The sequence below is a fragment of the Mirounga leonina genome, unplaced genomic scaffold (assembly GCF_011800145.1).
Source record: "Mirounga leonina isolate KUSES-001 unplaced genomic scaffold, KU_Mleo_1.0 Mir_150, whole genome shotgun sequence".
Classification (NCBI taxonomy): domain Eukaryota; kingdom Metazoa; phylum Chordata; class Mammalia; order Carnivora; family Phocidae; genus Mirounga; species Mirounga leonina.
Window position 1 is genome coordinate 33,623,132 of NW_023270374.1, and position 27,010 is coordinate 33,650,141.

Here is a 27,010-nt window from a genome sequence, read left to right on the forward strand (position 1 = left end):
ACTGTAAATCTAACTTGGTTTCCATTTCTCTCATTTCCTCTACTTAGAGTAACATTTCCCTGTATCATTCAAAACTGTTTGTATGGGTCTCTTATTCCAGGGAGAGTAAGAACTTGGTGAGGCTGCCTTCACACCCTGCTGGGCTCTTCCCTCCACATCACATGCTCTCGGATCTTGGGGAGGGACAGGGGGTGCGGACTATCTTATTCTTTTTATGTATAAAGCACAGATATATAAACAGCATATCTGGGGTATTAAAATTTTATAGGGGAATGGCAATTAGGGGAAAAAATGTCCAAAAGACTCCTTGAGGGGGCAATAAAAAAAAAGGGGGGGGTTTGAGAAACTCTATAGATGACTGTAATATAATTGAGTTATCCAATCCCTTTAATAAAACCCTGCCAACACACACTTAAGCTATTGCTTGATATTAGACTGTTAAATAAAAGCAAAAACTAAACAAACTTTTCTAATGTCTCTTAATGACCATATGCTCTTTTTCAGAGGAAAAGATATGTTTCCCTATGGTTTGGATCTCCAACAATCTGAGTCATTAAAAGCAGGGAAAATGAAACCGGCCTTCTTGTTGGCAATCTGTGCATCGGCGTTCCCAAGTTCCGTATGTCCATCATTCAACTCAACTCGGGAAGACAGGAAGGAACACCAAATAAGCCCTCACACATCATCCTCAGCAGAACACCATGAAGCCTGTGCATTTATTCAAACTTTTATTTAGGTTCTTGCTCAAAGTCACACATCTGTTCAGAGGCAGAGCCCAGATCTGGTCCTAAAGTCAGTCCTCTTTCCATCCTCCCCCAGAACAGCAGTGAAGTCACTCTTAGAACTTTCCAGAACTTAGTTCCTCACCTGTAAAATGAGAGGGTTGGACTAGATTTCTAATTGGAGCTTGCAATGCTAGGCATCCATATAATCATGTCATCAAGTAGCTAAGTGTCTGGGGCCGTGGGTCAGACCCCAGGTTGTCAAAACCCCTAGAAAATCGATGAAGAACAGCATCCATTCTTCTGCTCTCCTGCCACATTTTGGAAGCGATATGTCCTCACTATCAAGGTGCTGCCCAGAGCCAAGGCTCTCCAGAAAGAATGTGCTGACTTCAACTCCGAAACTACACATCTCTCTCTACCCCTTCCCAGAGCTTTATCTCAGGCTCATTCCCAGTGCTGAGCCTCTGGGGAGAGCTCTGCATGGATGCAGAAGATAAACACCCAGCCTTTAATGAATAGTGTTTTTTCTCCAGGCCATTGTCCTGCTTTTTAGCACTAAACTACAGAGATGTATCAGCATTATAAGAACACTGTCTAATTAAAAGAAAGTTTTAAGAAGTAGGAACCCTCATGGGATTCCTCACCAAAGTGCGAGCGTCCCTAAGCTGAGAGAACACACACATTTTAGAAGGTATCCTTGGAGGGCATCATTTCAAGTGCATACAGTTCCCTCCGTGATCCATCTGGTACCATGAAGAGGGTTCTCCTGCAGAGATGCACAGCCAGATGTTGGGAAGGCAATGTGCACGCACAGAGGCCGGACAGCCGGTCACATTTCTTCCACTGAGATTCATTATGCAGCCAGGTTATGTTCTCATAAATATTTGTCAGGTTCTGTCCCACAGGTTCTTGCATCTGTGATGGAGCTGGGATCCCTGTGTGGATGTGCCCTGCAGCCTCCCAAGTAAAATGTGCTGTGCAACTGGAAATTACTCTGATTTCATGTGGACGCCTCAATTCAGAGGGCAAAGCAGAATCAATCCTCCCTGACTTTGGTTAGGCACCTTGGACCATTCCCCTGACTCATCTACAGCCATGTGGTGGGCTAAGTCTGCCTGGACCCAAGGAAACCTAATAGCAAGTAAAATCTGCAATGGAAAGCACGTCTTTGAATGTGGAAGAAAAATAAGTGTGCAGAACCTAAACTGCTCATGGAACAGGTGTGTGCACTGTTAGAATTTTGCAAGCCTTCGTTTGCATAAAGCAGTACTGAGAGTTTTCCGCTCACTTTCAAAGCAGGAAATGTGAGACCCCAGGTCTCAAAGGGTTGAAAAACCCCTTTTTCACTCACCAGAGCTGCAGAATCCCATCTATGACAGAGCTGACGAACCTCTGACCAGAGGCTTAATTTCATCTGTCCTTCAGCAAATTTCCTAAACACTCTTGTCAGGGACTATAAACCCCCTATTTAAAAATAATTTTCACTATTTCAGTTGGAAAAAGACAATAATTGGGTTTTTTTTTTTAACCTAACAGTAACCACAGTATAACTAAATTCTTTCTCCTGCTGGGTGGGCAGATTAATAAATGCCTTCTTATTCCATGCACATCTTTCCCTCCTGTTTTTCCAAGAAAAATCCCTACCTTCCCAATTCCCTCGTGATTCCTAGGGTCCAGTGCCAAAAGTCCCGGGGTCTAGCACTACATTCTCCTATTCATCTGGGATACCATAAGTCTCCTGAACTATGCACAACATGAAATTAAAATTAAAATGTTATGTGATATATTTAATATTTAATAGGATTCTATCTCATTTTACTTGATTTTAAATACAAAACAAATTAAACAAAAACACTCTCAGAAAAGAACACTAATGAGCCTGCTTTTTACTTTCGTGTGGTCTTCAGGTGACCTTTTACTATAGATGTGTGGTCCTTAATTGGAGAGGGGGGAAAAAATATTCTCAAAAGTCTTCTCAGGACTGTCCCGCCCCCCCCCCCCAAAAAAGATCCCAAGGAACATGTTCCCAGTCCCAGAACTCCTGAGCAACCTGCCCAGGAGATGAAAAGGAGACAAAATACACAGCACTCATCAGTACCACCTCTACCTACTGTCCTCCATTCACTCCATGATGGAGTCCCCTTAGGCTGGTCACCCAAGATACAGGTCCTGGGGATAGCTCTAACTCCTCCTTTCCCTCACCTCCCACATCATCACTTGAGTCTCCATGCCCATAACTCCTAAGCATTTCTAAACACCATCCCTTCCTCTCTTCTCCTCTTCCAGCCACAGTCTTCACTCAGGCGCCCTGCACCTCTCAGATGGATTTCCAACCAGCCTCCCAATGGGACTTCAGATCCTCCCAAGTGTTACCAGAGTGCTGGTTTTAAATCACAGATGAGATCACATCATCCCCTGCTTGGAAAACACAGGCTAGAGCCCCACTGCCAAAGGCTGAGACTCAGAATGCCAAATAGGACTATGAGGGCCAACATGAGCCGGCCCCAGCCCACCTTTTGATTCCATAGCTACTCAGTTAATGGTAAGGTTCAGGGTGACCTGATGAGCAAACAGATTTAGGTAACGAAGAAAAGGAGAAATAAGGAGAGTAATCACATCCAACAGTACAAAATGCTTATTCTGGGAAGTGGTACCAAATGCTATATATGCATTATCTCAATCTTCTCAACAAGAAGGCAGGCATTATTGTTTGCCCCATTTGTCAATCAGGAAAGCAGATGCACAGCTCATTAAGTGGCATGGGCCGAAGTTCAACCCAAGGAGCGATGACAGAGCCCATGTCCTTGCTCACTATGCCACACTGCCTCCCGTATGATGTCAACACGGATGGTCTAGGTCACTTGGACCTGGTGGTATGGATCAAGATGCCATTGCAAATACCCACCAGGTACTGCTTACGATACCCACTTCAGCTAAACCCCTTAAATGTGCAAGAGGGTGCCCCTCGCTCAGGCTAAGAGAGGGTCCAGAAGACATCAGGAAGTCTGAGTACCAACTCTAGTAGAGGAGGCCAGGCTCAACCAACACATGCCACCTAAAATGCACCTACTCCAATGGCCTCTCCCAGTCATTCCCAAGTATGTGCCCAGGACCAAGTACACAGAAGGGTTCCATGTCCCACTAACTCTGTGGATGGGTCCATGCTCCTCCCACACTGAGAACCTACCCAGTTGAGAATACATAAGAGGCAGGACACCTCTGCGCCCGGGTCCTCACTGTGCTCTCTTCCTGCACTGCTCAAGCCCCACCCTCTGGCCTAATTACATGGCTATGCCATCTTTCCAGCTTACATAAACCCTCTAGTAAGTGCTCAATAGTTCTTTCTGGGGGAAAAAAAAATGAGTGGATAAAAACTTTAGAAAACTTTAGTTTTGTCTGTTTTTATGAATTAATAAGAGCAGCACCTGGTTTTAGCCCCAGTGTCTTGTGGACGTGATCAGTGAGCTAGTCTCCCTGAAACGGACCTCTCTGGAGGCTCGGAGTAAAGGAGTCTGGGGACCAGTGAAGATGGGGAACTGGACCGAGGCCCAGCTTAGGCATACAGGCAGCCCTTGTCCCTCATATCCCCATCTCCTTTCTAGTACCCAGAAAACTCTGCTGCCTTACTTGCAGACACTGCCACACACACAAAATGTGGTATGATGCACACTCACTCTCCAAGATCAAACCACAAATGCAAGGTGGCAGGTGAACAACAAACGCCCTGTGAAAAAGGAACGAAAATCTAACTTTAACAGGCCTCTTCCACTTAGGGATGATAAACGGGACATACCGTTGGCGACATAAACCGTGAGCACGCTGCCCTTTTAAAAATATAACCATCAATCTGTTGTTAAGCCCACAACCAGTTGCAGTATTAATCACACTCTTTTAGCAAGAGAATCCATTTCCCAATAAAGTTTGAGTGGCAGAGAAAAGGCAGAGCCAACAACTGGGAAAAAAACTATGCTTCCAAATGATCGAAGGAAAGCTGCTCTTCTTGCTGGCGGCTCTCCCGCCATCCTGCTGCTCACACCAGACACACATAAATACACATGCCACTTTGCTTCCCCCACATCATATTTCCATCACTGCAGAATGCTGTGCAGCTCTGTTCTGGGCCCATTTTTCACTTTGTGCCATTTTTGTATGTTTGCACAAACCTCCCCTAGAAATCAAGAGACCCTTCTTAAGCAAAGCCACCATCTCTGGTTTCTCACAGCTTTTTCTCCCCTTCCCTTCTCCTCCTCTGCAGGGAGTCTAGAACCAATCCTGCTAAGCAGCATGTGTGTTCTGCCTCACCTCTTCAACTGGGAGCCCCTAGAAATCCACATCCAAACCTTATTCCTATTTCCCCGATGGCTGGCACAAAGTAAACATTCAATTAATGCAGAGAGTAGGTTTTATTCACTCTAGGAGAAGTTTCTAATAAATGAAGCAGACTTGGGAACCCGTGAACTGTGCTATTCACTAGCATGTCCAAGCACCCAACTCTCAGATGCAACACTCACAATTACAGGTAAGAGGACAAATCCCCACATCTTCTGTTCTTTTCCTTTAAATAGATATTGATAAGCCAGTTTCCCTCCATGCAAATGGTGAGATGTGTTTGACCCATCACCTCTGGAAATGTTGTGATACAGTTACTGTATCTACATTAAGTTGACAGATTAATAGGGAATGACTGATATCAGGACAACACTGAGTCCTCCTTCCAATCCATACTATACCTCTCCACTTATTCTGGCCTGGTTTCATGCCCTTTAGAGTTTCCTCCAGGTAAATCTAGGCATTCTTTGAACAGACTGATTCCTAGGTACAATTATAGTTGTTGCTATTGTGAATGGTATTGCAGTCTTATTGCAGTACAGAGAAAAACTTCATATTTGTATGTTTATATTATCTGACAAACGTACTAAACTCCTTACTACTACTGGTTGGTCTGGTAATTATCCTTTCTTCAAGTAAATGGTATTACATGCAAAAAAAAAAAAAATGACAATTTGTCTTCTCTCTTCCAATAATTATGACTTTTTTACTTGTTTTACTGTATCACCCCAAACCTTTAATATGTAACAGCAATAATCATGGGTATCCTTACTTTTTTTAAGATTTTATTTTTTTTATTGACAGACAGAGAGAGCGAGAGCCCACAAACGGCACGTCAGGAAGAGGCAGAGAGAGAAGCAGGCTTCCCACCCAGCAGGGAGCCCAAAGCGGGGCTCGATCCCAGAACCCTGGGATCATGACCTGAGCTGAAGGCAGACGCTTAACTGACTGAGCCACCCAGGGACCCCACTTGTTTCTAACCTTGAAAAAGAATACTTCTAAAATTTATTTATTAAACAATGTTTGCAATAGGCTTTTGGAGGAAAGCCTTTATCAGATTAAGGGCATTCCTTTCTATAAAGACTGTATTGTTGTTGCCAATTATTTGCTGCCCCTCTCTACCAGGCCCATCTCTACTGGGCCTCTTCCTTCGGGCAAACTATAGATCCCATCACATGATATCAAGATTGACCATAAGACTTTATTTGGCCAATGGATTATGAAAGGGGGTGATGCATGCCACATCCAAGGTGACAGCAGCAACCATCCAGTGCTTCCACAGCTCTTCCTCCTCTGCTCCTGGATCACCACATCCCAAGGGCTGTTCCTCCAGCCTGCATTCTGGAAGTAAGACTACAGAGAGCAGACACAGCCAACATGTAACATGAATAGGAAATCAAACTTTGTCATAAACCACTGACATTTGGTGGTTGTCATTGTAGCGTAACTCAGCAAAAGGTGATATGCCATTTATCCCTATTTGTCTCTGGGCTTTTGTCATAAAAAGGTACTTTTTCCACATGCTTTGAGGTCATCATATAGTTATTTTCCTATAATTTGTTAATGTAATGATTTCTACTGAGAGGTTGTCTCAGATTAAATCTGTAGCAGACCACAGGGAAAGGATTTCTCAGATAAAAGGCTAGAATCCAAAACCTGAAGAACTTATCAACACCCAAGGAAAACCAAAAATCCAGCCAAGAAGTGGGCAGAAGACATGAACAGACCTTTCTCCACAAAGAGGACATACAAATGGCTAACACACATGAAAAAATTCTCAACATCACTCAGCATCAGGGAAATACAAATCAAAACCACAATGAGATACCACCTCACCCAGGTCAGAATGGCTAAAATTAACAACTCAGGAAATAACAGATGTTGGCAAGGATGCAGAAAAAGGAACCCTCTTACACTGTTGGTGGGAATGCAAACTGGTGCAGCCACTCTGGAGAACAGTATGGAAGATGCTCAGAATTTTAAAAATAGAGCTACCCTTCGACCCAGCAGTTCCACTACTAGGTATTTACCCAAAGGATACAATCTAAAGGGGCACCTGCACCCCAATGTTTATAGCAGCAATATCCACAACAGCCGAACTATGGAAAGAGCCCAGATGTCCACTGACAGATGAATGGATAAAGATGATGTGGTGTGTATATATATGTGTGTGTATGTATATGTCTGTGTGTGTGTGTGTATATAGATAGATGTAATGGAATATTACTCTGTCATCAAAAAATGAAATCTTGCCATTTGCAAAGACATGGATGGAGCTAGAGGATATTATGCTACACAAAATAAGTCAGGAAGACAAGTATGTAGAATTTAAGAAACAAAACAGATGAACAGAGGAGAAGGGAAGAAAAAATAAACTAAGATGAAAACACAGAGGGAGGTAAACCATAAGAGACTCCTAACTCTAGGAAACAAACTGGGGGTTGCTGGAGGGGCGGGGGGGGGGGATGGGGTAACTGGGTGATGAGCATTAAGAAGGGCTCATGATGTAATGAGCACTGGGCGTTCTGTGCAACTGATGAATCACGAAATTCTACCCCTGAAACTAATACTACACTATAGTTAACTAAATTGATTTTAAATAAAAAGCTAAAAAAAATCTATAGCAGGCTACAGGGGAATGTCATAAAAAAAGACATGACCGCCAGCTGACCTGTGAGCTATATCTGGGCACCCAATCTCCCCACCCCCTCCCCTATCCTTAGAATGTGGGTTCCACTTGCCTCTTCCACTCCAGAGACCACTCCACGGACACAGCCTTGAGATGGTGATATGGCGGTGAAAACATCTGCACAGTGTATGTGACTGGGCCCAGTTAGGGCTTCTTTAGGAACTCTTAAGATTGGCAGGCAGGTGCAGGGATCCATTCATCTTGCTGCTGCCCAAAACGAGCCTCACAGGTAAGTTCCTATGGTTTTTATTAAAATTGCCACCACCTTCCAACCTGGAGTGGCTGCCTCTTTGGTCTCTACCCGTCCTCTGAGTACAGGGTCTGGTTTCACATTACACCTGGGAAGCTCATGAGAGATTTGTGAACCAACAGAGATGTTAGTCTCCATAAAAAAAAAAAAAAAATAGTGCTGTCCTTCTATAATACAGCATTGTCACTGGAAGGTGGCTGCCCCTCCCAGAACTACACTTAGCAGCATCAAGTATGGCCATGCAACTAGCTCTCATCAACAGAAATGCTCTATCACTTGCAGGCCCAACACTGTCATAAAGTAGGCTGAGATTCTCCACGTGCTCCCTTGGGACTCCAGGGCCTTAGTAGTGGTTGATGGAGGGAGCCTGGGTCCATGAATCACCATATGGGACACCTGACAACCACTGTACCATTTTGTGAGCAAGAAATAAACCCCTGTTGCATAAGGAAGCTTATTAGAGTAACTACTGTTACCCTACTGTACTATCTTGTACTCCAGGAATAAATCCAACCACGTATTTTTTTTAAATGTTAGATTTAGAATGTTAACACTGTATTTCAGATTTTAACTGAAACAGACTTTTAAGATCTCTTCTCTGGTACAATGTTTAGTTTTGACTTTGGTATTAAGCTTCAGAAAACAAGAGCAGCTTTCCCCTTGTTACGTTGCTGGAACAACATATACAACACAGGGACTATCTATTCATATTAAATTGGGTAGGCCTTATGATTTGGGGAAGGGGTAAAGTTTTCACCACTGTTCCAGTTTCTTCAGCAACCATTGTTCTAATCAGGTTCCCCTCCGCCCCCATTAATCTGGTGGCCAACTCAGAAATCTCTTTTCCCATCAGTCCATTCATTTCATATGGGATTTCACATTTGTGTACAATTGTACATCCAATTCACTTACCACAGCTAAGTTGCTTCTGTACCTGTATTTTATATGAAACTTCCTCTTTTTATCCTTGATGAGTCTCACCAGAGACTTGCTCATTTTTCTAATTCTTTCAAAAAATATTTGGCTTTGTGAATCATTGTTACTCTCCAGACCTCCTTTATTGATTTCTACCCTACCTTATTATTTCAAACCTTCTGATTTCATTGGGTCAGGGAACATGGTCAGAATGATGTCATTTCTTAGAACCTGGAGCCTTTCGGGTCTATAATATGATCTACTTTTGTGAAAATTCCATGTATACCCCAAAATAGGCATTTCGTGTTTTCTGGGTACAAGCTTATTAGTCATGTTATCCAAATTTTTTATACTCTTACTTTTGTCTGATCTGTTTCCAAGAAGAGTACATTTAAATCTCTACCTACAATGGTAGATTTATCTATGTATTACTATAAATCTGAAAATTATTTCTTTATATAGCTTAAGGCTATACTATTGGTTATATTCGTGACTATTACATTTTCTTGGAATATTGTGGCACTTCCAGAATATATCATCAGTTTTCATCTCTTTTCATGTTGTTCATCTTAAATTCTAGTTCATCTGATACTGAAACCATGAGCCTGGTGTTATCTTATTTTCCTGGAATGTCATTTTTATCCCTTTATTTTCAACCCTGCTCTGTGCTTTTATGTGATTCTCTTAAAACCACACAGATTGCTGGATCTTTTTTGTAACTCCATCTAGGAGTCCCCAGGTCTTAATCAGTGAGATTAACCTGTTTATACTGTAATCAATGATACTGGAGGATAGATTTCTTCATCCCTTTTTGTGTTTTCGATTTACTGAGCGTTTTCTTTCTACTTTCCTATCTCTTGCTCAATCAATCCAATTTTCCTTACTTTTTCCTACTGCTAGTTGGAAATATTTGGTTGTCCCTCACTTACAAAGACCCATATTTATACTCTTTTCCCCTCTTAATAGAGAAAGGTTACCCATGACCATGTCCTCCCCACAGTTAAGACACATGTACTGCCTGCCCCTACCTCTGATCTTTCATACATACTCAGGCACACTTCACTTCTCATGTTGGCATCGCCTGGAAATTTAGCTCCAGATGGGATATGGGTCCCCTGCCACCACTGTTCCTGGCCTAAGCAAAACCCTGAGCAAAGAAAGAGGCCAGCAGACCATACTTTGTTTATCACGTTGATTAGAACCAGAATTCTTCTGTTCACTTACTTTTTGGTAGGGTGATTCAGAATCATGCTTTTATGAATATTCTTGTTTTAACAGCTTTATCTAAGGTATAATTTACATACCACAAAATTCACCAATTGCAAGTGTGATTCACTGATTAGTATTGTTTACAGTTGTGCCACCATCATCACACTCCTCTTTTAAACATTTCCATGACCCCAAAAGACCCCTCGTGCCTCCTTGCAGTCAACCCCTTTTCTCACACCTCCAGCCCCCAGAGAGTCACTGATTTACTGTGTCACTGATTTACACTGATTTGCTGTTTTCTGAACATTTCACATAAAGGTAATCTTCTAAGGGGTGGTCTTTTCTGCCTGGCTTTTTCACTTAGCATCAGGTTCCTGAGGCTCATTCTTCCTGTGGTCTGTATCAATATTTCATTTTACTGCTGAGGATGACTGTGATAAGCATGCGCCACATTTTGTTTATCCATATCCCAGTTTCTGGACATTGGGCTGGTTTCCATTTTTTGACTATTCTGAATCATGTTCCTGTAAACATTTAAAGTCTTTCCGTGAACACAGGTCTCCTTTCTCTTGGGGAGGTACTTAGGAGTGGAATTGCTGGGTCACAGGATAAATTTATGTTGAATTTCTACAAGAAACTGTCAGACTTCTTCCAAAGTGGCTGTACCTTTTGAGATGCCCACCAGCCACATAGGAGGGTTCTATGTTCTCCACATCTCTGCCAACACTTGCTATTTTGTCTTTATTACACTCATTCTACGGGTACATTTATTATTTTTATAGTTAGAAAAAACAGTATATGAAAATTAGGTCTATGTCCTGTGATCTCCCAATGAAGTGAAGGGGTGGGGGGAAGCAAAAACAAATAGAATAGACCAAAATAGTAAACATGATTGCTTCCAGATGACAGGGTTAGGGGTATTTCTTCTATCCACCTTCCTGTAACTATCTTCTCGATAAGGAACAGGTGGTTACTTTTATAATAAAAAAATTAACTTTAATAGGAGTTTTACAGCTAATATGACCTCATCCTTCCTACATTCACACTCCCCAACAGTGGCAAATAAGATAGTAAAATTTCCCTCCAGCCTCCAGATTAACCTGCAGAGTAGTTGTTAGTTTTATTAAGCTCCAGAGAACTGCAGAGCTTCCAAGACCCTCTCTCCAGTCAGCTAATAGGCTGGGTGCACAGCTGCCGCTGCCATCCCTCCCACAATGCTTTCCGTGCCAGCAATGGGACACTCGGCTACTCAGAGACACCTTATTCCATTCCAAGCATCCTGTGAGCGTCCAGGCTCTCCCCAACCCACATTTGGCCTCTACACCAAACTCTACAAGACATATGGTCTTCAAGTAGCTCTGCTAGAGATCACAAAGGCTGCCTCATCATACATAAATGTAAATGCTATGTCTCAGCCCATCAACTAGAAATCTTGAATCCATCCATCGAGTATTAACTAAGCACCAACTCTGCATAAAGCACCTTCCTCCATGCCCTTGAGTTTAGAATCTAATAATAAACCACATACCTTCCAAAGTGTGGGTCACTAAGGATCCTAAGGAACAAACACACACAAAGGGTCAATGGGAGTTTAAAAAAGGAATCTTTCTTTTTCTAGCTGTGAGATGAAAGAGGTTTCCAGGAAAAGTCATCAGTAAGTTTGGGATGTCAGTTGAGTACAGAACTCCGAGGTCCAGGAATTACAGGATGGCTCAAGACAAGCATTGAGGAGGCAAGACAAAGGAAAAACTCCCCTTCCTTGCACCCAGTTTCCCTCTCAAATGCTTCTTCCCTGTTCTTCATTCCCCATCACCACCAAGTGTCTTGTCTCCCTGCAGAAACCCATGCCCAGTCTACCCTGCTATAAATGAATGCCTTCGGTGACTGCAAGTCCAAATGCAGCCAGGCAAGGGCGCTCTAATTCAACTTGTCCAAAATGAGGAAGGCCCAGAAGTACCACCAGAGTTGTATTTATTCTACATTATGACAGGGCACTTAAAAGCTCTACAACCTTTTAAGAATGTAACATGTGACAAAAGAATGACTTAACATCATATGCTACCATTTTATGCTAAAAACCATACTTTCCTGAAGAATTTCACAAATGACTTTAACATAAAGAGGCAAAGCAAAACCTTCAACTAGAGGGGATTGTGTTTTTTGGCCTGATGAATGATTTGCACTCAGTAATAGGGAGTCAGCCAAGCCACCAAGCGTGAATTACTAATTCTCAAAAGACCAAAAAAGTAATAAAGTACATTCAACCTTAAAACTATTCTGAGCATAATCTTCCTTTGAGGATTCAGAATGCCTGGAAACACTTGAAATTTGTGAATAAGGACCACGATTTTAGGTTGTCACATCCATACAAAGTTATTCAATAAAACCCAGCAGGCTTAGATATTACTAATCCTCCTGGTTCCAAGCTAAAAAGAATTGCTCTTCTAATAGTAAATATAGGTATACACCAGAACTGGGTATAGGAGTTGTGCCCATTAAAGAATGTCACTGATTTTACCTTAATTTATTCCAGGTTTATTGCATACAGCAAAATTCACCCTTTACTGGTACACAGTTCTTTAAATTTCGACAACCTTACATAATCCGTGTAATCACCACTACAATCAAAATAGAGAGCATGTTCATCATCCCCCCAAAATTCTTTCATTCCCTTTATGCTGAACCCCTCCCCCCCTCCCCTAGTCCTCAGCAACCCAAAATCTAATCTCTGTTCCTATCACTTCGCCTTGTCCAGATTATCCCATAAGTGGAGGACAGTACTTAGCTTCTGAGTCTGGCTTCTTTCACTTAGTATCTTTTCAGAGTTCTCTGTGTTGTTGCATTGATTTTGCTTTTTAGCTGAAGGAGAACTGGAACATCCACATGGGTACGGGTGGCCTCACACCAAGTTCTTTGTCATTGTTCCTAAGGGGGGAAACTCATTTTCAGGGGCCCTGTGTGCAACCTACCTTCTCTGAATATTAAAAATGGGACAAATCATATGTCGAGAGCACAGCAATATTTTCAAAGAGCAGAGTTCTAAGCCCTGAGCTTTTGTTAAAGGACACAAACTCTAGCCTCTGGACCTCAGGGAGGGACTCCAGCACTGCAGGGACCCAGAACGCACTGGGTAAACTCACCTGAACGGCAACATGATGGACTGGTCAACTTGGATAATGCTATTTTAGTTCCAAAGTAAAACAATCCTACTGGGCATATTTCTTAAGAAAAACACAGATTTTTTTTTTTTTTTACGTTGGGGGGTGTGTGTGTGTGTGTGTGTAAAACTGGCTCTGAAACATTTCCAAAAGTGGAACTTCCAAAGAGCTCAGAGCAAAGGCAGTACTTTTTGGATGTGTGATCAGAGGCCTAAGGTAACTCTTGAAGGGCAACAAGTATTCTGGTAAGTGAGGCAGAAATAGGAGGAGCCTGGTCAGATTGTTCCTTGTGTCCCCTTCCCAGGTTACCAGAAAGAGGGGCCAAGGCTCCCAGCAGAGATAGCCAGGTGCTTCCCCTCACCACCCACCACCAGAAGATCTCATTCTAGAGTCCTCATTTCCATCATTGTGCATGCACTCCTACACCTGCATATGCTACAAGTATTTACTGAGGGCCCTCCCTAGTGACTACACCAAGCTCATCAGGAGGCATGATTTACATCCTATGCAACAAGCCAGAAAACACAGAATCTAAGTGGAGATGGTGTGGAGTTCAAATCTCTCCTCTTGGCCCTTTAACCCTGGCCTTACCACACCCCCACCGCCGACTCCCTAGCAAGGTCACCCAGACAAAGCCTGATGACCAAGGTGTTCAAACCAGGCATTCACTCTGCCCAACCCATTCAGGCAAATGCTGCTATGCCCATCCTTGTGGGCCGGGTGTGTAGCTTCATACCAGTGAGCCTGGGGGGCCTTTCAAACAGCTCTCCTGACAAAATTTTCACTTCTGAGTAACAACTTGGTTCTGGAACTCCCAATACCTAGGGAAAGAACACCTCATTCTAAAGCAGTCTAGATTCTAGAACCACCATATCTCTTGTTCATACGCAAGAAGAGAAGAGTAGCTTGGGAAAGTGACAAATTCTCTAAATCTGGTTTTTCTCATCCATAGAGTTAATAATCCTTCCCTGCTGCCAGAATTAAATAATGCATAATAGCAGATATTAATTGAAAGCATATACCATGAAATATGCATTACTTTCATTATTGACTTTAACCCATTCAACCAATCCTAGGAGGTAGAATACCCTTATCCCTAACTAACAGAGGAGGAAAATAAAGCTCAGAGATGCTGAGCAACTTGCTCAAAACCACTAGAAGGTAAGTGGTACAGTGAGGATGTCAACTTTTCTCTTGCCAACTACATTTAACCTTATTCTACTTCTGACCATCAGTCCCAAAGAAGTCATAATGAATGGTTTAGAGGTTTCATAAAGATGCTCCTCGTGGTTTGAGGGGACAAAAATCAGGAAAAAATTAAACATCCAAAAACCAGCTTTTGCTAACATAAATCTGCAGGGTTTCAAATCATTACAATGAATAGTTTATGAAGGCCTGCTGAAGAGAGGTGTTCATCTCCTCCCCCTCCACAAAGCCCATGGATATTACAGTAAATAAGTACAAAGAGGACAATGTCAAAGAAGTACTAAGAACCTTTGGTGAACTGATGAAAACCAGAGAACAGGTGCGGTAGTGCTGGTAGCAGAACCAGGACACATAGAGAAGAGGAGGAGGAGCCAGAATCATCAAGAGGAAGAGGCTGCCTCCCATCATGGAAGCCCCAGTGTGAGCAGACATGGATACCAGGAATGGGCAGAAGGGTAGGAGTGAGAGGAAAACTGTCCGCAAGAAGGTTACCTGTGTTGGCCTCCCCCTGCAACTCAGCCATCACCCCTCACCTCTTTCCCCAAGAGCAACAAATGAGTTTTCCCAGGCCAAAACAGGAGTGATAATTTTTAAAGATGCTTAATCTCCCAATGGGCTGCTGAAGCTTCCAGAGTGAGGATCATCATCCCAGAATATGTTCCTTTTTGACTAAGCATGAGGGAAAGGGAGTGGCACAGCTCATCTGCTTTGGCCCCATCCATGTCCAAGTGAAGCCTGCCAATCAGCTCAGCTGCCCGTGGACTTGGTGGTGGACAAAGCCACTCCAGTTATCTGTAGCTGTCACCTTCGTCTTGCATGGCTAGAATAAACTAAAACCATCAAACACTTGGGGGAAAAAAATACCACAGAGAAGTGAGCCAAACAACCAGAATGGACTCCAAGGAAAATAGAGATAACGCTAGAAACAGACAAGAACTTTCAAAGTATCCTTAATATCTTCCAAGATGTTGAAACACACACACACACACACACACACAAGAACCAACAGGTGACCATTTAAAAAAGAAAAAAGCAAAGGCGCCTCAGTGGCTCAGTTGGTTAAGCATCCGAATCTTGATTTTGGCTCAGGTCATGATGGGGTTGTGAGATTGAACCCCATGTCAGGCTCCATGCTGGGGGTGGAGCCTGCTTAAGATTCTCTCTCTCCTTCTCCCTCTGCCCCTTCCCCCTCTAAAAAAAAAAAAAAGAAAGAAAGAAAAAGAAAAAAGCAATCAAAGAACCAAAAAAAAAAAAAAATAGAGTTTATGGAAATTAAGAACATGCCTACTAAAACAAACCAAAAAAAAAAACTGGGAGAAAAATTTAAGGAAATCTCTCAGAATACAGAGCAAAGAGAGAAATATCTCAACAATGAAAGACAAAGAGACAAAGAAGGCCAGGCAATGGCATAAATATCTACTAGGAGCTCCTAGGCACATAAGTGGAGAGAAAGAAATTATCACAAAAATTTTTAAATTTCACAGAATTGAAGAAAGCAGTAAGACTGAAAGGGCCCATCAAGTACTAAGTAGGATAAATGAAAAATACCATATAGAAAACATCCTACAGGCATCCAAATCGGCAAAGAAGAAGTCAAACTCTCACTCTTTGCAGATGATATGATACTTTATGTGGAAAACCCCAAAGACTCCACCCCAAAACTGCTAGAACTCATACAGGAATTCAGTAAAGTGGCAGGATATAAAATCAATGCACAGAAATCAGTGGCATTCCTATACACCAACAAGACAGAAGAAAGAGAAATTAAGGAGTCGATCCCATTGACAATTGCATCCAAAACCATAAGATACCTAGGCCTAAATCTGACCAAAGAGGCAAAGGATCTGTACTCAGAAAACTATAAAATACTCATGAAAGAAATTGAGGAAGACACAAAGAAATGGAAAAACATTCCATGCTCATGGATTGGAAGAACAAATATTGTGAAGATGTCAATGCTACCTAGAGCAATCTACACATTCAAAGCAATCCCCATCAAAATACCATCCACTTTTTTCAAAGAAATGGAGCACATAATCCTAAAATTTGTATGGAACCAGAAAAGACCCCAAATAGCCAGAGGAATATGGAAAAGGAAAAGCAAAGCTGGTGGCATCACAATTCCGAACTTCAAGCTCTATCACAAAGCTATAATCAAGACAGTATGGTACTGGCACAAAAACAGACACACAGATCAATGGAACAGAATAGAAAGCCCAGAAATGGACCCTCAACTCTATGGTCAAATAACCTTCAACAAAGCAGGAAAAATGTCCAGTGGAAAAAAGACAGTCTCTTCAATAAATGGTGTTGGGAAAATTGGACAGCCACATGCAGAAGAATGAAACTGGACCATTTCCTTACACCACACACAAAAATAGACTCCAAATGGTTGAAAGACCTCAATGTGAGACAGGAGTCCATCAAAATCCTAAAGGAGAACACAGGCAGCAACCTCTTTGACCTCAGCCGCAGCAACTGCTTCCTAGAGACATTGCCAAAGGCAAGGGAAGCAAGGGCAAAAATGAACTATTGGGACTTCATCAAGATAAAAAACTTTTGCACAGCAAAGGAAACAGTCAACAAAACCAAAAGACAACCGACAGAATGGGAGAAGATATTTGCAAATGACATATCAGATAAAGGGCTAGTATCCAAAATCTATAAAGAACTTCTTAAACTCAACACCCAAAGAACAAATGATCCAATCAAGAAATAGGCAGAAGTGGGGCACCTGGGTGGCTCAGTCATTAAGCGTCTGCCTTCAGCTTAAGTCATGATCCCAAGGTCCTAGGATAGAGCCCCGCATCAGGCTCCCTGCTCCGCGGAATGCCTGCTTCTCCCTCTCCCACTCCCCCTGCTTGTGTTCCCTCTCTCGCTGTGTCTGTCAAATAAATAAAATCTTCAAAAAAAAAAGAAAAGAAAAAGAAATGGGCAGAGAAGACATGAACAGACATTTTTCCAAAGAAGACATCCAAATGGCCAACAGACACATGAAAAAGTGCTCAACATGGCTCGGCATCAGGGAAATACAAATCAAAACCTCAAAGAGGTATCACCTCACACCAGTCAGAATGGCTAAAATTAACAAGTCAGGAAACAACAGATGTTGGCGGGAATGCGGAGAAAGGGGAACCCTCCTACACTGTTGGTGGGAATGCAAGCTGGTGCAGCCACTCTGGAAAACAGTATGGAGGTTCCTCAAAAAGTTGAAAATAGAGCTACCCTACAACCCAGCAATTGCACTACTGGGTATTTACCCCAAAGATACAAACGTAGGGATCCGAAGGGGTACGTGCACCCCGATGTTTATAGCAGCAGTGTCCACAATAGCCAAACTGTGGAAAGAGCCAAGATGTCCATCGACAGATGAATGGATAAAGAAGATGTGGTATAGGGTGCCTGGGTGGCTCAGATGGTTAAGCGTCTGCCTTTGGCTCAGGTCATGATCCCAGGGTCCTGGGATCAAGTCCCGCATCGGGCTCCCTGCTCGGTGGGGAGCCTGATTCTGCCTCTCTCTCTGTCTCTTATGAATAAATAAATAAAATCTTAAAAAAAAAAAAAAGATGATGTGGTATATATATACAATGGAATATTATGCAGCCATCAAAAGGAATGAACACTTGCCATTTGCAATGATGTGGATGGAACTGGAGGGTGTTATGCTGAGCGAAATAAGTCAGAGAAAGACATGTATCATATGACCTCACTGATATGAGGAATTCTTAATCTCAGGAAACAAACTGAGGGCTGCTGGAGTGGTGGGGGATGGGAGGGATGGTGTGGCTGGGTGATAGACATTGGGGAGGGTATGTGCTATGGTGAGTGCTGTGAATTGTGTGAGACTGTTGAATCACAGACCTGTACCTCTGAAAGAAATAATACATTAGATGTTTAAAAAAAAAAGAAGAAGAAGAAAATAGCAGGAGGGGAAGAATGAAGGGGGGGGGAATCAGAGGGGGAGATGAACCATGAGAGACTATGGACTCTGAAAAACAAACAGGGTTCTAGAGGGGAGGGGAGTGGGGGGATGGGTTAGCCTGATGATGGATATTAAAGAGGGCACGTTCTGCATGGAGCACTGGGTGTTATGCACAAACAATGAATCATGGAACACTACATCAAAAACTAATGATGTGATGTATGGTGATTAACAAAAAAAAAAAAAAAAGAAAGAAAACATCCTAAAATCCTCCAGGGGTGTGTATGTTAGAGGCATCATGTAGGCAAAACCAAACAGATTACCAATAAAAGAATTAGAATTTTAAGTGTCCAGCTAACTAGCTGAATTACTAATTACTAATTCCACAGAGTATTAGAGGAAAGTGAACATGTTTTGAAATGTCAAGAACAGAATTATTTTGACTCAATTTTTTTTCAATCCTCAAAAACAAGAAGTGTTCGATATACCTATCCATTTTAATCAGGAATACAGTCCAACAAAATGAAAAGGAACCAAGAAGATAGGGAATTCTGTAAAGAGAAGTGTTCCAGGAGAGCAAGAAGCAGACACCCCGGGAAGATGGCTGAGCAGCAGGCCCACGAGGCAGGTAGAATGTAGGAGAGCCCGTCACAAAAAATGACTCAACAGTCAGGAGGCAGTAGGGATGTGGTGAAGGAGGCATCTGCTTCCTCCACCGCCAATAAAAATGAAAGACGATTAGAAAGCAAAAAGCTGCACAAGAAAGTCAGGTTTGAACACAGTCGAAATGTGACACACTGTGATTCTAGCCACTGATGGAATGGTAAAGAAAGCAAATTCCTCTGACCTTGGTGCCCGAGGGGACATAGTTCTGATTGCAGAGGCATCTGTGCCTCTCTTGCCCAAAAAACAAAGCATCAGACAGGGGCATGCGAGTTTTATTTCTGGACAGTGGTCCCAGGTGGCAGGACTGGGCAGAGTGGGACAGGGAAGGAGGGAAAGTCAATGCAAGCGTACGCTACAGAGCTGATCTCCACTGGGAGCAACCCAGAACCCACCCCACTAGGAACCCTCCACAAATTATCTGCCTAGGGAAAAAAGATGGGAATATTACCCACTGGCTTCCATCCCCTGTGAATCAAGGGCTGCCCTGGGGGCCTGGCATTTCCAGAGGTGTCTGTACATCAGAATGGCTCAGCAGGAGTCTTCCCAGATGCTGCAGCAGCAAAATCCCAGGACAGAAAGTGAGAAACACAGAGTACGATCTAGAATTGTATTTTCTATGTGCATGTAATACTTTGTGATAATGACTATGTAAATGAGAGACACAAATAGTATGTAGACATTAGCACTGCTCACCAAATATTTGAGGCTCTCAGCTTTCACAGCCTATGATGGAATCATACTCTTTGGCCCCTTGTGGTTGAGTGGGACCATGTGAGCAGTTCTGGCCAATGCACTGAAGTGAGAAGGGATATCCCACTTCCATTCAGGACACTTAAATGCTGCCATAAGACACTCCGAGGCCCGCTTTCCATCTGCTATAGTGAACAACACTGCAGATCACAGTTATTCCATTTCCATGAGTTGTCGAGGGAAGAACACCCAACACAGAGGCTCCAACCCACCCCAATGGACCTGAGCTTTTAAGAGCAATAACCTTCCACTTCAAGCCTTTGAGACCTGGAGACTGTTACTGGAGCCTAACCTAGCCCATCCTGACTGATTCAACTACATGCCTTATGACGTCTTGAGGGGAAACCAAGAAAAGGGATGATAACACACCAAGTAGTAATAATGTTTCTGCTCAACTGGGAGAATTCCAAGAAAAGTTCTTACATTTTCTCTTTTTAAATTTCACCTCATAAGCACGTATTATGATGTATAGAAGACAGACAAAACTCAAGTAAGGGAAAGTACGGTCATCTAGGAAGAGGGACTGGTAGGCAGGCCATTTCTGCTGTGTGCTTACTAGGAAAACTCCTGTAGCTTTTCCATCTCATAAAATACACAAATCTCTTCAACTAGAAGGACGAGTCCTAAATGCTCAGAAGTTTACTTCAGCTTTACAATACACCTATCTTGAAAGTCTTCTAAACATGCAGTAATGTTTTCAGGGGCCGTGGGCTATCTCTACTCCCTACTTCCAAACTCCCCCAGGAACTTGTACAGATTTTGCTAATAGGGATTATTTTTCCCCAAAGAGAAGAAGGTCTTAGAAAATCCATTTTTCCAAAACTCATCAAGGGGACAACCTGCGCTGTACTCATGCATTCTCACACCTGTACGTACACACACACGTGCCACAGGTCAGTATCTTCCATCAGTTCTGGGACCTGCCATACAATTTCTTTCATGGTCCTCTGTCTTCCAAACAGCAGCCAGAGCAATCCTTAGAAAGTTCATCAGTCCACGTAACTTCCCGAGCTCCAACAGCTTCCCACTGCACTTAAGGAATGAAATCTAAGCTCCCAACCACGGCATTCAAGGTTCTCTGTTCCACACCAACCATGATGATCTCTCCCTTGGTCCTTGAGCAAACCAAACTATTCGCCCACCTCAGGGCCCCCGTGCTTGCTGTCCCCCCTTCCCACACTACTACTCTCAGGGCTCTTGGCAAGGCTCCTCCTTTCTCAGTCTTCAGCCTACATGCCACTTCCCCTGGGGAAGCCTTCCCCAAACACCACCATCCAGAATGAGCCCGTCCTCCTCATTCTCCCAGTGTTCCGTTCCTTCCCTTCAGAGAATCCACAGCAATCCTAGTTCTCTTGCATAGTTACCTGTTCAGGTGTGTGTTGCCAGAGGTCTTCGTCTGGTGCGTGGCTGCATCACCAGCATTTAGAACAGTGCCCGTACAAAAAAAGTGTAGATTACCTGTTGTCTAACGAATATGGCAGGCAGGCAGTGTACCCGACTGTGAGAGGGCAAAGGGAAGTGCACAGCAAATGCAGAGGAAGACACAAGCAGGTCATCCCTGGAGGAGACTTCTAGAAGACAATGCTGTAGCTGAGCTTTGAGGGACGATCAGGAGTTAGGTACCCACAGGAAAGGAAAATGGGTGTGCAGAGGCCCAGCAGCCTGAAAGAGCCTGCCGGGTGGAAACAGGGCTAGTGCCTGGGGAGATGGGGTGCTCAGAGGCCCAGATATCCCCTCACCCTCCCTCCCTCCCTCCCTCCCTCTCTGCATTTTGGAGATTAAGTCCCACTCCCACTCGGGACCTGGGAAGAGCATTCACACCAAACACCTCTGCCTTGGGAGGGACAAAGCGCATCTCAGAAAGGAGGCCAGGCCCGTGCGCCTGAGGTCAGGTTCCAGGCCCGCTAGCTGGCCTGTTATCAAGCAGTTTTACATCCAGTGATACCTTGCACTTCTGCCCTGTCACCTGTCATCTCTCCCACCAGCTCTGAGAGGTAAATCACTATTATTTTTTCAGCTTTATAGCTGAGAACTGAGGACTGTGGAGATTAAGTGACGCATCAGCAGCTGGCCAAGATTAGAATTCAGAACCTGTGGTCGCACAGCCCTCACATTTCTGGGCACTCAGACCAGGAGGACCTGTGGAGTCAATGTGTCAGTGTGGCTCCCCTACCCCCAGCCTCCCAAAATCTCCCAGCTGTCACTTTCTTCTCTCCCCCTTCCCCCCCCCCCAACCCTTCCACATTCTCCAAAGCTTTTTGGCTATTTAGATTAACAACAGCCTACCACCTGCCTTCAGACCGGGGATCAGATCACTGCCTTCTCTTCTTGACAGTGTCCAAACTGCGAGGTTAGTCAACTCCCTGGCTAAACAGGGGCTGTGACCCCCAGAACCGCACAGAAAGAACCCTGAGGAACTGGCTCACTGGAAAGAGCCTCATGGTAACTGAGGCCTAATCCTCATGCAGGAGTGTGCTCCCATTCCTCCTCCCAGGAGCTCTGGACAGAAGGGCTTGCTCCACTCTTGGCCAGCTCCCGACCCAGCAGACTTCCCATCCACAGCTCTGCCTGCCCGGAATACTAACAAGGGCCCTTCCAGATGCACAGAGAAAGCCAGACAATCCCTCACAGCCCCCAGGGTCTGGCTGGACAGGGCTGGAATCCAGTGCATCAATGGGGCAGGCCAGCTCATCATGGTTCGGTTGGTACTCAGGGACTAGAGGAGGCCCCTGCTCCCAGGGGTACAAGGAATGAGGGCAAAAGGCTGTTGGCTGATGAGGCTGGAGGCCCCCGGGCTGCCCTTCCAGATGGCATAAATCAGCTGGTATGGCTTCACAGCTCCCTGCCACCCAGCACACAGGCAGGCACCTGCCAGCACAAAGACCCAAGGTAAGTTTGGAGGAGATTAAATTAAAAAACCGAAGCTTCCAAGCGCCAGGAGGCCTGGCAACCATAAATCTACCTGCAAAGGAGTACACAGAACACCGGGCAAACCAGCTTTCTCTAGGTTACTGATGAGCGCTGGCCTCTGCAAGTGCATCCCAGCAAGGCCCGGTAAGGGAGCCAGGAATGGGCATCTCAGCAAAGGAAGCCTGCGGCAGTGAAGAGGGGTATCTGGGCTGTGGGGTCAAAGGTCACCTCGAATTCCAGTGCTGTGGCTTCTGGGCTGTGTGACTTCAGGCAGGTCACCTAAGCTCTCTCTCCTAGCTCAGAAAATGGAGTCAAATCAAGGGGACCTTGCAGAGTCATGACAAGTACCTGCCCCACAAGCACCCCTGAAAAATGGCAGCCATGACAACAAAATTGCTGAAAATGTAGGAAAGTAAAAGTAATGGACACAGAACATTAATGACAGCTAACGGGGCACTCACTCTGTGCCAGGCACTATTCTTTCTTTCAATCCGCACAATTCCATGACAAGATGCCATTAGAGTTGGGTTTGCAGATGGAGAAGTGGAGGCACAGAGAGGCTGAGCCATTTGCCCAAGGTCACACAGCTGGTCATGGATGGTGCTAGGATTCAAGCCCAGGCAGCCAGACTCCTCTGGGATGGGAAATAGTACACTCCCCCAGCTCTTGGAATTTGAAAGCCAGAAGGAAAACAAGGATCATTTTTCCCACATTCATTTCACAGAGAGAGACACCTGAGCCCAGAGAACAAAAGAATATTGCCCGCTCACCCCCTACCCCAGTAAATACTGCATCAGCATTCACTAAATAGAAAGCTCTCCATGATCTGTCAAGCCCACTCTTCAAATAAGTGACTTTTTCTTTTTTGAGGGCTCCCTTACCCTATGGGGTGAGATCTTCAAAGACTGCACTGAAGCCTCAGCATTTGTCCTGAACCTGATGGAGTATGTCCTTACAAGGATGAAGAATGGACTCAGTACTGCTGGAAGCTGACCCCATAGTTTGAAGCAAACCAAATTATATGTTTAAGCAAAAAAATTACTTCAAGGATAAATGCTAAAAGCACAGCAATGGTCTACAAAGGCTCTGTTTTAAGTACTCGTGCTCCAGGACCCTGAGTCTGGCGGCACATGAGACGTTCAGTAATTGCATATCCGGCTTTGAGAGACTTTTAAGGGGTTTCGTGTTTTGATTTCCCTCACATATGCAGTGGCCTGCCTAGTGTGAAATGGCTTCATCCATTCTGACACATATTTCTGCTATCACCCCCTTACGGGTTGCCCCCTGCAGTCGTCCACACTGGGCTGGCCTCTGGCAGAAGCAGTATTTATACCAGCCTTGCACAAGGTCCCCGACTCAGTGCACACCTCTTCTTCATGCCATGTGTCCTGTGTGAAGGCAGCCTGATGGCTATGTCATGCCCCCAACTACACACACACACACACACACACACACACACACACACACAGGCATTTCTCCATAATGGTAATGAACAAGTCTTTACACCATGACCAGGGGAGTGTGTCTAAATCTATTCACCCTCTATACTCCAAGATCCCCCCCCCGAAAAAAAAGAACAAGGATTTCCTAGATGTATGCACAATCTTACAGTTCACAAAAGAATTTCAGACCTACCAATGTGCTTTGAATACCATGACACCCAGTGTGATCAGTGGGTCAGGAATGAAGTTCTGCTAGCCCCAGATGAAAGAAGTATGGATCAGAGAGGGAAAGAAATTTTGTGAAGGACACACAGCAAGTTGGGGAGGATGGACCATGCACATTAGTCGGCCTACCCTAGTCTGATGCTCCCCGTGGCCTTTTTCCCCTCCCTGCTCTGGGCTTATTTCCTGATGGCACCTGGGGGGCCTGCTGATAGGACAACTTGCATCCCCACCCCATCAAAGTTATTCAATTTGCCCAAACAAGTATTCCACCCCTACCTCTCAACCTTCCCCTCTACAAGTGGTGTTTCTCAACCCCACCTGCCCCCAGCCACCTCTGGGGCTCTGACTTGGTCTAAAAGTTTCATTCACATTCTTGCAAATGCAATCCTACCAGGCCAACACACAGCTCCTTGTTAAGGACACACTAGGACTGCCCCCACCCAGCCCACAGCAGCTGGAGATGCCACCCGTCTCCATATCCCTATAGCACTTGATTCTTCCTCACTGGGTCATTATTCCTGGTCTTGGGACTTGTCTTCCGTTAGGCCGGAGGCACCTAGAGGGCAGGAACCACGGTGTGTTTGCCCTGCAAGTTCCCAAGGCCTCACACAATGCCTGATACCTAGCATGGACTCAATCACAGCTAATAATGTGTACTAGCCGCATTCATCCTGAAAGGAAGGTCTGTTCGTATTCCATAGAAAGAGGTTTACCTACGCAAGAACAGCCCCCTTGAGAAATTCAAGAATATGGACAGAACGTACAATTACTGCACTGGGTCAGTTAAGAGTCGCCTTACACTCAGGCAACACCCAAATCTGTCTGTGAATGAAATCAGAACTCCACCAAGGAGGAAAGCTTATGCATCATCAAGACATTAGGCCTTGAAATAGAGCCTGAAGCCCCAACCTCCCCCACCCCCAGGCCTCGGGGCTGATTCCACATGGTTTTCATTCCAAAACCATCACAAAAAGTCTCTTTCATTCCTGAGTTAGGGTCAGGGACTGAAGGGGCTCTTGTCCCAGGCCCTGCATGACAGAGCTCACAGCCTCATGGGGAAAAGAAATAGACAACCTGACAATGACAAAACAACAGAAAAACACCAATGGGGCATGTCCCCAGGCACCCTAGCACCACAAACCGAGGTATCCAGACAGGAGGAGATGGGCTAAACCGTGAAGACAGCATTTCCTGTCCAAGTATAAATACGTAGGACTGTGTGTGTGTGTGTGTGTGTGCTGGGATAGAATTGGGAGCAATTAAAACATTAAGTAGAATACTAAAATTCCTAAGCCAAAGATTCAATCGATTATCCAAATCATTTTACCCCAAGTTCAGGTAAGATGTATGGTCAAAGGCATTCCTGGGGCCAGAGAGATAAAACAGGTGGCTAACTTTGCCTTTTTATCCTAACACTCTGATGCCACGTAGACACGCTCATTACCAAATTTAAGTTGATTTATAGATTACTTCTGAAAGATACAAAGATAAAAACATTTAAGCTCTCGGGCACCTGGGTGGCTCAGTCGGTTAAGCATCTGCCTTTGTCTCAGGTCATGATCTCGGGGTCCTGGGACTGAGCCCTGATTTGGTCTCCCTGCTCAGCAGGGGAGTCTGCCCCTCCCCACCCCCACCCCACTTGTGCGCTTTCTCTCAAATCTTAAAAAAAAAAAAAAAATTAAGTCCTCTGAACCTGTTTTCTAATAGTACCAGGATAAAATGTAGACCTTGTGGGATCTACTGGGGATAGAGTCCATGAGATCAGGTACACAAAACACTCTCTGCAATGAAAAGCACAAACGGGTTCGTGCTTTCAGCTTTAATGTTGGCAATCAATCAGCAGCCTTATAGGGAAGAACCTAGACTGGAGTCTGTAAACATGAGTTCAAATCCCAGCTCCATCTCTTTCCAACGATAAAGGAAACATTTACCACAGTAGAGGTAGTAAATGCTCAATAAAGCATTGCTAGTAGTATGTTATTTTTGTCAACTATTTTGCCTATTTCAAAGGTGGTTGAGAAAATGGGCATTCACAATCTGCATATCCATGGATACCCAGGTGTTGGAAGCAGGGGGAGGGAATGATAGAAGTTTAAAAATTCAGATTCATGATTATTCAACATGGCTGCCTACATGGAACTACCTGGGTGACCTCCCCTGACAGCCTGGCAGGGACATGAGAGTAGGGACAATTCTCAGGAGAGACCCCAAAAAAAAAAAAAAAAAAAAAACCTGTATGTTGACTGTCTCAGGTTAGATATCTACTTAAGTTTAGAAGAAAACTAGATTTTCATTGGAGGTCATGAATACACACACATACCCATATGAGACCCCAGACAATTTTTTAAATGTGTTTAACTCATGCTGGGAAATGAAATATTCAACTGACCTAATTTTTACATTGGGAATAAGAGACATAAGTGTGTTTTTTAGCAAATCTAACAAAATATTTACTCCATTTCAACATGAAGTTGTAAAGAATCAGAGAGAAACAGTATGGCAGACCATGTCAATCAGCCACCCCCATCCCTTTGCTGTTCCCCAAAGGTCCCTGCTTGCAGAAATCTCCTGCCTACACCACAGATGACCTGCATCTCAGTGTAAGGGCATTTGC